This window comes from Nanorana parkeri, unplaced genomic scaffold (assembly GCF_000935625.1).
Source record: "Nanorana parkeri isolate BGI_ZX_2015 unplaced genomic scaffold, ASM93562v1 scaffold49, whole genome shotgun sequence".
Taxonomy (NCBI): domain Eukaryota; kingdom Metazoa; phylum Chordata; class Amphibia; order Anura; family Dicroglossidae; genus Nanorana; species Nanorana parkeri.
Genome location: NW_017306317.1, coordinates 2,009,736 through 2,023,242, shown reverse-complemented (window position 1 = coordinate 2,023,242; position 13,507 = coordinate 2,009,736).

Genomic DNA, 13,507 nt, shown 5'->3' with positions numbered 1-13,507 from the left:
ACACTCTCCCTTGTCCTGCCTGCAATCACTGGCCTCCTGCAGGTCTTCTCTCTCCTCACTTCACAGCTGTCCAGCAACTCCTCCTCTCTCTGGTCTCACACTGGCCATACCTATCCTCTTACCAGCCCTTCTATACAGGCTTTCCTGTGTACCACAAGACTCTAGATCCTTTTTTTTCTACAACATTCCAGTCCTGCCCAGAGACTAAGCGCAGTTACCAAATCTACAATTCTATATTACATGCAAAGCTGTTTTAAGCAAATAAAACTACCTAAGCAATTCCTGTCAACCCCCTTACAGTCCCTACTAAGCTGGCTAGATGTGAAGGGTAAGAGTGCCACTACCGTGTCCGTCCCGTGTGGGGGGGGGGGGCGGACCACTGTATGGGTTAAAATGTTCTGGTAGGGTGGTCATTGGGAAAAGGAGAGGGAAGGGTTGAAGGTAAAAAAAAGGGAGAGGCAAAGTGGGGTTAGGTAGAAAAGAGAGGAAAAGAAGAAGGAAAGCAGAGAAGATAAAGAATAATATAAAATCAAACAAGACAGGAGGTAAAGACATGGCCACCTTAAGCATAAAGAAGGTGGTTTAGGAAGTTGCGAGAGAGGCATCAAAGCTCTGGGGGCTAACAAAGCATACAAGATCCAAGGCTGCCAGATTTTCAAGAACTTATTGTGAGTATTGGTCATAATCACAGATAATTTGTCATTGACCATGATGCCCGTGATTCTACTTGCTGTGATCTGTTTAAGGGCTATAAACATGTGAGTAATAAGGATTTGTTACCCATGGGTTTTTAACAAGATTGCAAAACAGTACTGCGTTGATTAAAGTATATACTTAAATCCAAAGTTTTTTGACCATGGGGCATTCCCACTATTTTTGGACCATGGGGCCCAGGTGAATGCAGCCCCTGAAGCAGTTTAGGGGTGAGTTGTATAGTTTTAGATAGATAGGCAGTGGTGTAATACCAACATAATAGTACCTTGTATATGCTCTCTAGGATGAGAATGTTCCTAGAGCTTTTGGCAGTAACTTTCCAGATATCTGTCCAGTTCTTGGGAGTGATAGTGGACCCCAGCACTTCTGCCCACCTAGTCTCATATACAGCAGTGATGTTGGAAAAGGATTTATTTGGAAATGACTGCACTGAAGAGATTAGGCTCCTGGAAGTAGCGATTAGTTTTGCATCTATTCTCGAACAGAGAATAGGGGGATGATATTTAAACGTAGAGTGAATGTAATAGCGTAGTTGGATGTAGCGAAAAAAAATCTTAGTGTGAAACCTAATGTGAGGATTGGAATTAGGAGAATGACAAGACACCTTGGTTGTTGGGGAGAGAATGTATGCCATGGAATCCAGTGGAGTGCCACTAGGAGAATTGTTGGTAGTTTTATTATACTGGAGGGAATAATGGGCACCATAGTAATTAAAGGAGGAGATTAGGGAGATAAGCTTATGAGAGAACTTTACTGAGTCCAAAATGTTCAGAGTATGAGAAAGAAGGAGGGCTTAACTATTTGGGTCTTAGGTGAGGTGGGAGCCAGGGCATACTGGAGACTGCAGCTTTGTATGCTGATTTAAAATCATCTTACACTCATTAGTTAAACAAACTTATTTTTCATTTACTTACAAATAGAGTTCATGTACTTCCTGGTTCACTTCTGGCACAAATTTTGTAATGGGCCAAAGCATTGCATCCTGGGAAGTTTACATCAGCAGTGCATTGCTGGGAAATCTCATGAGATCTCAGGAAAAGGCATTTTCCTCCCCTGAGATGATGTGCATGGTCACATGTCCTAGTCACATGTGCCAAAGATCCAGGAAGTAAAGGGAGAGCTAGAAACCTGTCCTTAGTTAACATGGCCACACTCAGAAGACTGGGAAAGAAAATAGAAAAAAAAGTATGCAAAGAATTCAAAGCCGGCAATTATGTAGAAGTATGTGTTTGTAGATTGCCATTACTAAACATTTCTAAAGGTAGGTTTGTTGTTATTTTAAAGATATGAGCAAAGTTCCTCTTTAAGGGAAAGGCGGCTGCTAAAGGTAAAATGCAACATCACTTTATACGCAGACCTGGGTGTTTCATACAATACAACCTTGCGCTGCCTGTCGATCCTTGACCTAGAATTGTTCCATATAAACTTGAGAATATTTCATTGTAAGATTCTGAGTATATGGAAAGGTACAGGGACCAGCAGAACCCAAAAAGTACATAGCATTTTCAGAACGATAGGTCATTTTAACAACATTGTTTCTCCCTATCCATGAAATATTGTGGTGTTTCCAAGTGAGACGGTGGTTGGGTTTATGTATTAGTATGGGTTAATTAGCCTGGTAGAGAGAGGAGTATGTTGGGGTTAGGGTTATCCCCAGATAGAGGAGGGAGGTCACCCATGGAAAGGGATAGTTTTGTTTCAGACATGGGGTTTGAGGGACATACTCATTGCAATTGACTTTGTGTGGTTACATTTTAAGTCCAAGACAGATGCAAATGTATTTAGGGAGGCAAGTATATTCAGTAAGGAAATATGGGGGGACATGATGGACAAAAGCATTTCATCAGCAAATAACGATAACTTGTGAGAGGAACCCGCAAGTTCTATGCCCTTCATGTCCTTGTTGGACCTGATAAGTATTGCCAGTGGTTCCAGGGCCAGCACAAACAAGATAAGTGGCAGGAGGCATCCCTGACAGTTGTTGCACCATATGAAAAGGTAGGAAGAACTGAAGCCATGATTGTTTGTATCCATGTAAAGAAAATGTCACCAAAGGCCCATTTGTGAAGAGTCCCTATAAGATAGGGTCAGGAAATAATGTTGAAAGTCTTATGCATAGCTAATGATAGCAGTAATAATTCTTGTTGGCAATAATGGTGACTTGGCATATACTATTGGTGGCCTGTCAGTTAGAAAAAAAGCCCACTTGGTCTCTATTAATAAGTAGGCCAAGGAATTTATTAATTTGCGAGGATAAAATTTTAATTAGTTTAATGTTAATAAGCAAAATAGGGCAAAAATTAGACCACGTATGGGTACTTTTGACAGGGTTGGGTATCATGACAATATTGGCAGTAAGCACATCAGGATCTAGCCTACTGTTGGATTTCAGGGAATTAAACAGTTTTGTAAGGTAGGGGACGGTGACATCCAATAGTTTTTTTGTAAAATATAGTGGAAAATTCATCATGTCCTGTCCGTTTTTCAGATTTTAAGCTGGGAATGGCTTGGAGACATTCTTCATCTGTGATATCTGCATCCAACAGAATTCTATATGAGTTCCGGAAATAAAAAAATTGATGAAGGTGGGTGTTATCAAAATACATTTAGGACAAGTGAAAGTGGAATTCATCTTCATCATTCATCAGAGTTTGATGGGGTTTCTAGTCTTGTTATTGAGTCTGGTTTTTAGGGAGATGGTGGGGGGCAGGGTTGAAGCCTAGCCTAGCCTGAAGTTTCCTAGCCAGCATGTGGTTGGAAGGGGTAGGGCTGGTTTTGAATTCTGTGGTGCCAGTGGCTAAGGCCTGTTCCATTTTATGGAGACATTGAGTATGCTCCTATTTATGTTGAGATGCAATGCAGATCAAATGTCCACACCGCATTATTGTCAGCCCAAAAGTGTAAGTAAAAGTCAAAGAGTACTGCTATGTAACGCTTTAACCTCCCTGGCGGTCTGATTTTGTAAATTTTGTTTTCCATTTTTGTTCCTATTTTTTCCCTGTTTTTTTACGTTTAAAACTTCTGCTGGTTCCGCACCCCCTGCGATGCGTAAGCTCGCAAGGGAGCGAACCCTGAAGACGGAAGCTGGCATTGGCCGGAGGACACAGCAGGGATCGTGGACAAGGTAAGTGGGCGCTGTGTAATCCCGAGTGTGGCTCGGGGTTACCGCTTTTGGTACTGAAAATAAACCCTGAGCCACACTCGGGAATAACGCCAAGAAGGTTAAGCAACCGAAAAACAAAATGTAAATCTCTCCCTATGCAATTTACCAATTGGGCTTTTCTACTGTAAGACTGCTGACTATAGTTTGAAAGTCATGCAGTGCATTATGGTTTACAAAACAATTCTCCCGGGTGATCTCCAACCATCACGCTCTCATACAATTCATTCCCACACAACAGTAAGGGGTTAATTGTATTGTGATTGTAATGTCTTCCTTATATTGTAAAACGCTGCACAAACTGTTGGCACCATATAACTCCTGAATAATAATAATCTCCTCAAAAATTTGCTAGAACCAGGAAACTTGAACCTGCAGGATTTGCTTTGAACCCATGGCAGCCGCGAGCCCAAAACTCATCCCCTTTTAAACAACTACAGCATTCACAATCAATGTGCAAATTTCCTGCTCAGAGATATTTAAAGCAGGTCCATTAAAAGTTAAATATCAAGATTTACAATAATCTATTTTTTTTACTAGTCCCTCAGACTACTTTACAAACTGTATTTAGCAGATGCATTCAATGCTAGAATAATTTTTAGCATGTTCATATTTAGCCAGTAACTGTGATAATATCTATTTTCCTGTACAATATACAAAGTACTGGCTGGGGCATTTTTCTCTCTCTTCTTTCTTTTTTTCTTATAACCTGACAAGTCTGTTTTTCTCCCAAATACACCAAAGCAAGGAGGAAGACTGGTAAATGAGGATGAATCTGACAGTCCCTTTTATGATAGTGACATTGAAGTGCACAGTTGTTGACATAACAGCCAAAGAAGCAATTTCTGCACTCAAGGAAATGATTAAGCTATCATACCTATGCACAGCAACTAAACTGATGCATTATTTCTTTTCTGAATGTGTTTTGAAGTAATTGCAAAGTAATGCAGGGCTATCAAGTTGTTCTAACAGTTTAGTGCTACTGAAAAAAAATGCATTGCAACTGCATTTGAATGTATTATATGGATTGTCTTATATTACCAACAAAGTCATAGAAAATTATGTCATTTTTTTTAAAGAACCCAACACTTAACACTGCGATGCTGACACCTTTTCCCAGATCACATACAGTTTTTGGTGTACAGCAATTATGTGATGGGACCCAGAGAAGGTGGCACAGCTCATCTCAAACGCAAAGAATAATAGCCAAACCAAGGCAGATTTTGTCAGACTTAGATGGGTGCAATTTTTAGCAGCAGAAGTAAGAATAACAACACAGCATCTAGGTTTTGCATTGTACAATTGTACACCTTCTGCACCCACCAAGTAGTTATTTACTGTCAGGGCTGTCTGAGACTGGATAAGAAGAGGAGTGACTCTTTCCTACTCCATTCGCCTTCCTTCTACTGTGTTCAGCACTGGTATGAAGTTTTTTTCTGTTTTGGCACAGCTTCACTCTTTATCTGCTGTTGTAGCTTCCTTAGCAGCTTTTATGAGTCTCTCTTGATATTAAGAATACACATTTTCTACTATGAATCTTGCTTCCGCCTTCATTACAGCCTCCTTTCTTAAGATGTGTCACACACACCTCAACTGACCAGGCAGCAAAACAAGGTGACACAAGTATTATGACAAGTGAAAAGTGGTCATAACGTATCTAAAGTGAAAGGTTAAACCAGTGTATTTTAGCTATAATAAGTATGGTAAAACCGAAGGCCAACATTTTCCATCTTCATCAGCGTTTCTTTCTTTCTACACTTTCTATAATTAATGTATCTTCAGTCAGGGAACTAAGATATTTTATAACTCTTCAGTCTTCTTTTGCAAAAGTGCACATTTTAATCTGAGCAGTATTTATGACACTAACATCATGATTCTGGCACGCATAATTTTAATATTTATAAGAAAATTAAAATGAAAACCAAAATAAGCAACTAAAAAGTCAATATGAGTGAAACCGTAACAACTTAAAAACAAACATTGTAGCAATATTGGTGGAATGTATTTATGAGTGAAGCCTGTAAACATAGATCGCAGCTCCCACTCACAAAGGAGCTGCTGTCAGTATCACAAAATCCTAAACTAAAAGCTGAGTCTCACCATTATTACTGGCTGAGTATAGTGGGGAGGAGCGATAAAGTCTTGCTTACCTAAATCAGACACTCTGCATAGCAATTACAGATGGGTGGCAACTTTAAGTATACCCAAGGACAGCTAGTTAGAGGTCAGAATAGCAACACGTTGCTGTGGAATAGAATGAAAATATTTCTATGATGTAGTATGAAAGTAAAAACCTATTCATGAACTTCATAATAATGAGGATTAACAACGCTATTTATGAATTTTGCAATTAAAATGACCTCCCATTGAATAGTTTTCAGTTATTGCTTTTCCTTTCTTTCTTAATTTGCGTATAATCTGCTTTTTAAATTTTATATGATTTTAATTTTCACTCTGCACCAACTGTTAAATGGATTTACATAATATTTTGAATTCATTTATGGTTTTATGAAAAAAAACTGTAGTTAATAAATTATAACAGTGTTCTATCTCAAATAAAAAAAGGTACAGCCTAGAGAATTATTTATTTGTTACATATCTTGTTTTATTGGTATAACAATAACATTTATTGTATTCTGTGCGGGAATTATGGGACACCAGGGTGACATCAGGACATATTAAGGTTCCACAGTTACTTTACATCAATACGTTAAAATTACCCTGAATTACTGAATGTGCTAAATGAAAGTTTTTAGTAAATACAAAATGAATGTCACCGTTACTAGGTTGTAAATCAGGTAAATAGTACAATAAGCATAATTTTCAATTGGACTACAGAAGTTAGTGAATGTCACTTGAATGTGTAGGTAATTCTTTCTAGTGAATGTATTTCTATAAGGGCAGCACATGCCTCACCAATGAGTTTGTAGTGATAATTAAATTCATCACTTTTCAAATATGATTCACAGTTATGAACACCTGGAAGACTGCTGGGAGGTCATACACAGATGGGTAAGTGTTAAGGTACAAAAACAAGGATCAGTAAGGAACAGATGATAACCAGGTAGGCTGCAAAGGACAGCCTAAGGAACAAATACAAAATAAGTAGGCTGTAGATTAAATCAAAGGTGCAGCAGAATAATTAGGTAATTGACAAAGAACTGCAATGGGTCCTGTGTTTGAACCAGGCAGAAACTTCCAACTGTTTGGCAGAAAAACTGCTTTCAAATTTAAGTCTACCTGCAAAAGTCTGCTTTTGACACAAGGTGTGATGATAGTGAGGTCTGACAAACCACAAACAGTGTGGAGAGAATTGAGGAAGTGGTGCTGAATACAATGTCACCCTCAATTCCCCAAATTTTAAAAGTTGGTAACAAGACAGTCAGATTAAAATCTCCTTAGGCTCCTTGTGCTTAGGCAGCCAATTAAAGTCAGCAAATTTAACAAAAAGGATGAGTCAGTTTAGAAGGAATGCAGAGGCATCATCAAACCTAAATAGCTCAGGTTCTCCAAAGGACGTTTAAAGAGGCTCCATCATAAATAGTTTAGGAATACACAATTGTCAGGCAGAGTTGCCATCCTAAAAAGTGGTTACATGAATGTAATAGAAAATACAACCCCGTTATGCTGACTTACAGATTGTGAAGCCCTGTCTTGTAGAAATGTAGACTTTCCTAGGATAATTGTCATTAAGGCTGTTTTCCTGGACCGTATATAACTCCAGCAAATCTACAACATACTCTCAGACCTGTGGTTTGGGAAGGAGGGAGGAAGCTCTGCATTACCCTGTCAATGGGACAAGAAAAGGATACTACAGGGGCAGCTGGGGAGTCTAATTTTACCAAAGGAACCACTAAGGACTACTAAGAGTGATTATATGAAGGCCAGTGACTCTTGCAACATCAAATTGGGCTGAAACTTCAAGTGATCTAAACTCTGCACTGTACTAAAGAGTAGGCGGACTCTATGTTTTGTATGATCCATTTTTGTAAATGTTTCTTGCACTGGTTTTTTTTCTTTTCTTTTTATTAAATTATATTTAAAAAAATCATTAAGTTGATGTCCAATATGCCCTAGCTATACATTAAGGGATGCTGCTTCCCTAAAGGAGCTCCTGTATTGTACCCCCTTATAAAATCCTATCTGAGTACGGCAGTGTAGTATAAAAACATTTTAAAGGTCAAAGTGCAACACCAGATGCTGTGAATGGTGCATGTTTTTTGTTAAAACATGTGGTGAACACTAGTGTGTGTGTGTACGTGTGTGTGTGTGTGTGTGTGTGTGTGTGTGTGTGTGTGTGTGTCACTATGTCACCCTGAATATTGGACCCTGCGCAGCCAAGAAACATTGGTTTATTTTGATTGATGTGATGCACTATCAATAAAGGAGAGTACTTTTGCACCTTCAGGTACTGAGTGCTGGTGTCTTCTTATTTGCTTCTGTGTGTAGAGTTAACTGCTCAGCTGACCTGCCCCAGTGACTGCTTCTCTCAGTCAGCTGTTGTTTAGAGTGTTGTTCAGCGAACTAGAAAATCTCTGTGAAGGGTGAGGCTGAGAGTGTGCACATCACACACGGACCCTTGTATACATTTAAAATACTAACCATTACACTCCATGTGGTGTGTGTTGGATGTGAGGATGTTGACCCCAAAAACACATTTTGTCTGGGAGTTTAGGAGCTAAGCATGTTCGGGTATGGACACTTAAAGCAAATGCTTATAGGTGATTATATTCTTCAGCCGAAACTTTAGAAAACCTGTAGTGGACTGACAATACTTAATAGAAATCTCAAGCAGTGTCATCTACCCTATTGACCTCCTTGAACTAGTATAGTGTACTGGCCAGATAACAGGGTGAAAAAGAATTGAAAAAAAAGACTTAAAAAAGACAACCAATGGAGCCACCACATCTAAGGAATGTGAAGTTGCAATATATTACATTTGGGATTTCATGGAAGCATGCCGAAAAGAAAAGTTTACATTTCAAATGAATTCCTTCCTGGCCTGGGGTGCTTCAATCTTTAAATGATGTGCATTTTAGTGTCAAAGTAGCTTTAGGAGCGTATATATATATATATATATATATGTTCCCTAGTCTTTACCACCTGAATGCCTTCTCCCCAATTTTAATTTCTAAGAAGAAGAAACAGCAGGAATACTTGGGAAGGTGGGCATATGGACCTGAATACAAATAGTGGAGCTACAAATGTTAGTGTCATTTTACAGTCATTCGGACTTTGCAATAATCCAACATCAACAAAGTTAATCATTTTTGGTTGAGGTTTTCACTAAGACTGCAGAAGGTTTATTTTACTTAAGAATGTGTACGCTGAAGAATACATAGAAAGAATTTAAATTACTTAGTAAAATACTCATTTGCATAGTTCAATGGTTTGCACTGCAAGTGGAGATGTAATGTTGCTTTACAGTCTAAAACGATGCTTAAAACCAGCCCTGCAGCCAAATGTTAATGCATTTTTTTAAACATACATATGTGTAGCATGCTTTTCTCTATTGCTATTCCTAATAAAATATTTTGGATTTTTTGAAAATTGTTTTTTAATACTATAAATTATATTTTAGAGGAAATGAATAAAAAGAACAGTTCTATAATTTTTCAAATGGAAGGATGTTGCAAAAAATTGAATACATGTGGAAACATGGTGGCTTGAGTTTAGTTAAATTGTATTTCCATGACAGGCTGGTGCCATATGTTTGTAATATCTATCCCTTTATACTTCAAGCAAATGTAGATGCGTTAGGCAATTCTGAATTATGAGATTATAGCCTTTTCAGCTATTGTAAGCAAATGTATAATGGTGTATAATGCCCAAGGATAGTGCTTCTAGACCAGGGGTGGGCAACTCCAAACCCTCTAGCTGTTGTGGAACTACAGGCAAGACTCTGAGATGCGGAGACATGTTGGGATTTAAAGTTAAGTAGTATTAAAAATTCTCACAGGGTTATTCACAAAACGGTGAAGAGTTTGGAGAATCAGGAGAAGTGAACAATCTAGGACAAAATAGCTTATTTGGAAAAATTCTCCAATGCAGCTCACTTTCCAGTTCAGCTATGTTGTCCTAGATTGTTCACTTCTCCTGCCTTCTCCAAACTCTTCACCCTTTTGTGAATAACCCTGTCAAACTTTTTATAATTAATCCAAGTCAAACAAATACACATTGCACAGACAGGTATTGTATTAAGTTTCTGTCCAAGCACTTATAGTCATCATGTTTCTGAAAAGCTCCAACTCTCCCAGCTTGGCTTCCATGAACCGGTTGAGCACAAGATCACAAGGCACAGAGCAGTCTGCAGCCGCTGCACATATACTAGCTTGGAGAAGGGAAGAGGAAGGAAGAAAGGAGGATCGGGAAGCAAGGGAGTGGATTGCTTTGCTGTGCCTGTGTATTTGTGGAGACACACACAGCTTGCTAGCACACCCAAGGGTGGCTCCATAGGACCCTGAAAGGCAAAGGAGCCAACATAAAACAGCAAATCAAGACCAGTGCTTAGCGGACCAGCTGATTCTGCAGGAAACTAACATTTTTAAACATCCATTTAAGCATCCATTGTATGTGAATTCATCAGCATTTGAAATAGCTGACAAACTTTTTGACGTAAATATAATTTTAAAGAACAGCTAGAGGGCAGAATTTCCCCACCCCTTTTCTAGACACTTATAATGTATATTTGTTTGCAGCACGGCAGTTAGAGACACAGTTCTGGGAATTGCAGTGTGTGCTGTTGGCACATTAAGAGAAAATTAAGAAAAAATTGGGCAAGAACCTAAACAAAAATATTAAGTCGTAACTTCACTCCACGTAACTGTGGAGTCTTAGTTATGAAAAATTAATTTTTGTCAATTTTCTGGTTTTACTTATTCTGTTTGAGCCTCAAAGTTCAGCTTGTGTCTGGCAATTGTTACCTTTTTAAAAGAGGATCCATACCGTAGAAGCAGTGCCCTAAATATGGCAAGTAGAGGGTAAAAGACCTTGTCTCAAAATATCACCCTAACCGTCCACTCTGCTCTTCCCTAGACCTCCTGCTTTCCAGCTCCCTAGTCAACTCCTCCCATACTCGCCTCCAGGACTTCTCTAGAGTATCTCCCATCCTCTGGAACTCTTTACCCCAACCTGTCCGTCTATCTCCCACCCTGACTGTCTTTAGGCATTCCCTGAAGACTCTTCTCTTCAGGGAAGCCTATCCCACCTCAACCTAACCACTGAACCATCACATTCTCAAACAATTCATCCCCACACAGCTACCTCCTCATGTATCATTTCCCCCTCTTTCAGATTGTAAGCCCTCAGGGGCAGGGCCCTCCTTACCATCCTGTCTTGAATTGTAGTGTAATTGTAATGTCTTCCTTACATGGTAAAGCGCTGCACAAACTGTTGGCGCTATATAAATACTATGTAATAATAATAATAAAAGACAGTAATAGCATTGCATGAAAACTCTCCCCAGGACTAATGCAATATGCCTTGTTCCACATGGTGTCTCTGAGTTGGGGCAGAAGCTTTTCTTCCTGATGTCATACATGCCCTTGAGATGGCTGGTGGATTAAGGATCAAAAAGAAATGAAAGAGGTGGAGAAAACATACATCCACAGAATTAATCGGTTGCAGGGAGTTCCTTACACTGCAGACCCTCTGGTACAGCTTCCTCTCCTCTTCTTCAGGAGAACAATGAACAGAAAAGGAATAACATTACCAATCTCACTCAAAATTCTATGTGAATACCAATCATCAAGAGCAGAACTGAGTGGAACATGGTTTAGATCAGTGGTCCCCAACCCCCGGGCCGCGGACCGGTACCGGTCCGTGGATTAATTCCTACCGGGCCGTAGGCACAGCAGCGCGGCGCACAGGCTAGCGGCAACTCGCGGTCCTTCGCCTGCAGTTCCGATCCCCCGCTCTGCCCGGCGACAGCGTCGTGACCTTCAGCCAATCATAATATTACATCAAAACAATCTAAAATATAAACAATCAACGCCCCCCCCTCAGCGGGCCACGGTAAAATTATCAAACGTTGACCGGTCCCCGGCGATAAAAAGGTTGGGGAGCACTGGTTTAGATGACATCACACTACAGCTATCCAACTAAGACTACAGGGATAGCAGTGCAAAGGCACAATGTTTTCTAAATTCTGAGTGTGCAGTGTGTAAGATCAGGTAGTTGATATATCTGTAACTGAATTGTGATGACATCTTAAACATGCTCAAGTGCCAGGCTCAGACAGGGTAGGTTAAACTACATAAGGGAATTATGTAGCTGATTTACCCTCTTATTGTCCTCAGTTGCATGTTACTGGCCACACATACCTACTGTACATTTTGCATTTTTTTTACATTCTCAGTTGTTTTAGAGTATTTTATTTTAATGGTGCCATGTGTGTATTTTATTAGTTGTATCAAAATTATGATTGGAGTTCTGTACACTTTTAATACATTTTAATTTAATTGTCAGTGCATTTATCTGTCTGTCTGTGAAAAACTTCACCTATTTCATGGGTTAGATAATTGGCCGACATTCAAGTGTTGCGATTATAAGCATATGGTGTTCTTCAGTCTTTAAATATGCAATGTCGGCAAGAAATCTAAACTTCAAATCTGTGACTGTGATTTAAAAACACATTGCACAAGGTTGATTTTAACCTGAGTATCGGTGGAACATCATATGCTAGATAAAATAAATCTGTAAGTCAAAATCCAACCTGTCCAGTGTCCCCGGTACTTAGAGCAGGAACATCCGTTGCAACCATTTGCAATCAGAGTAACTTGAATTCTGCAAAATCCAGTGCATTCTAATATGCACATGGGAACCACCCCTTCCCACCCCTGCACCTCCCAGTCGACCACCAAATGCGAGGGAGAACACAAATGGCCAATACGGTGGCAGAGGGGTGAAAAGAATTGGGCTAGGAAGTTATTTAGCCAGCTCTTGTTGGTATTTGCATATTAGAGTGCCCCAGGTTTTGTGCTTTCCTAGGGAACTCTGGGAGTAATCTATCAATGCATAATAATCTATCAAAGATGTATGTTTTAGATTTAAAGTGTGTCTACAACCAACCGACATAATGTGGGGAAAGGATTAGAATCTCTGTCAGGTTTGTATTACTGTTTGTGTCCCAGATGGGGAGCGTCATCTTTTTTATTTACCTGGTGATCATTGTCAGGAGGTGACCGAAATCCAAAAAATTACAGTTGTCACCTACATAAAGGAAATCTTCCAATGGGTACACCTGTTCTTCTAACAACTGTCTTAGAGGGGATTCCCCTTATTTTGACGAAATGTATTGTCCTTTTACTATTGCGTTTCCAGGACAGGAAGTGAAGGGAAATTTCCCATGTGTGACACGGACAGCAAAAAAAACAAAAAACTTGACAAGGGTTTTAACCAATTCATACACTGTCTAAAAAGTAACAAAGTGCCCAGTACCAAAAAAGTTTTCGTATTATGTAATCTTTAATGATATTTCTTTAGATTGTTTGATTTGATAGCCTCTACTTCATGTGGAGAAACAGCAATATAAACTCAGATGATATTTTATTTATTTTATGAATTCACAAATAAATTGTGCTTTTTACTGTCTTAATCATTGCTGATTAAGACAGTAAAACTATATATATATAT